We start from the raw sequence: 1,374 nt of genomic DNA on the forward strand, positions 1-1,374 counted from the left end.
TTCAAATAATGTAATGAACGGATAAGATTAAAACATCTCAATGGTGTGTATCTTGCCACATGTTTAGTTTGTTAGAAGTTAAGTGAAAAAAATGTGAGGTGCATGTGATCACAGTCACGATGTAAGTGTGTGTATGTGAGGGTAGCAACGGCTATAAACCCCTCATTGTATGCCGAGTTTTGTGGATCGAATCAAACGTATATTCAAAGAGCAACGAACTCCATTTCTCTCTAAAGTTCATCTCTGTTATTTCTTCTCCAAATCCATTTTCAATTATTTGTTGAATTGATTACAAATTGATACAGAAATTTAGCTCAAAAGTAGCTCAAACACTAACATCCCTCACAATTCACTTCTGCCTTTAGCTTCAGCCGAAAATTTGCAATTTGTTTGAGCTCTTCATCGAGTTCTTACGGTGTTGTAATCTTAGGGGACGGGCCTTATTCTCTCCTTCCCAATATTGAGTTATCTAAGTCACTTTCACTCCATTGATGATCAACCCTATCATCACAGCCCCTTCTTATTTCGTAGGCGAGCCTTCGGTGGAGTACTTCATCAATGTGAAGTCGATTAAGATCAACCAAAAGGTTGTTGCTTTGAATACTTCAATGCTGGCCATTGACAATAAAGGGTATGGCGGCATGAAGATTAGCATGGTGAATCCTTACAAAGTTTTGGAGACCTCAATCTACAACGCTGTGGTGAATACATTTGTGAAAGAAGTTGCTAACATCCCAAGAGTGAAACCAGTAACGCCTTTCGGAGCATGCTTCACTTCGAAGAACATTGGTGTTACAAGGGTTCGGCCTGCAGTGCCTCAAATTGATCTCGTGTTGCAGAGCGAGTGTGTATATTGGACAATGTTCGGAGCAAATTCAATGGTGTATGTGAGCAATGATGTCTTATGTTTAGGGTTTGTGGATGGCGGTGAGAGGCCAATAACTTTTATTGTGATTGGAGGGAACTAGTTGGAGGATAATCTTCTGCAGTTTGATCTGGCTACTTCTAGGCTTGGGTTCAGCTCCTCACTTTTGTTCAGACGTACAACTTGTGCGAACTTCAACTTCACTTCTAATGCTTAAGAGTTAGAGGACATTATTTGGTTGATGATTCAATAATAATTATTTGGAATTAATTGTTTTTACATGGTGAATAAAAATGGTTGTTTTGATTATTAATGGTTTTGATGTAACCTTTCACTGATGACATTTTATGAGGAAACTTCATGTGAAATCTCGTCCCCGGAATTTCATTATTGACTACATATTTTCGTTATTAAATTTCCTATTTTGGGTTACATTTTTTTTTTGTTAATTTTTAATTCCGTAAATTTTAGGAATTTAATCGAATAGTTATTGGGTTTGAATTTTCATA

The 1,374-nt window shown here is 37.1% G+C and overlaps 1 pseudogene; it reads left to right on the forward strand.

Annotated features, from left to right (window-relative positions):
• Window positions 1–345: 345 nt before the first annotated feature.
• LOC137738165 (probable aspartic proteinase GIP2) lies at window positions 346–1,082 on the forward strand (annotated as a pseudogene).
• Window positions 1,083–1,374: the final 292 nt, after the last annotated feature.

Source organism: Pyrus communis, chromosome 6 (genome assembly GCF_963583255.1).
Source record: "Pyrus communis chromosome 6, drPyrComm1.1, whole genome shotgun sequence".
Lineage (NCBI taxonomy): Eukaryota > Viridiplantae > Streptophyta > Magnoliopsida > Rosales > Rosaceae > Pyrus > Pyrus communis.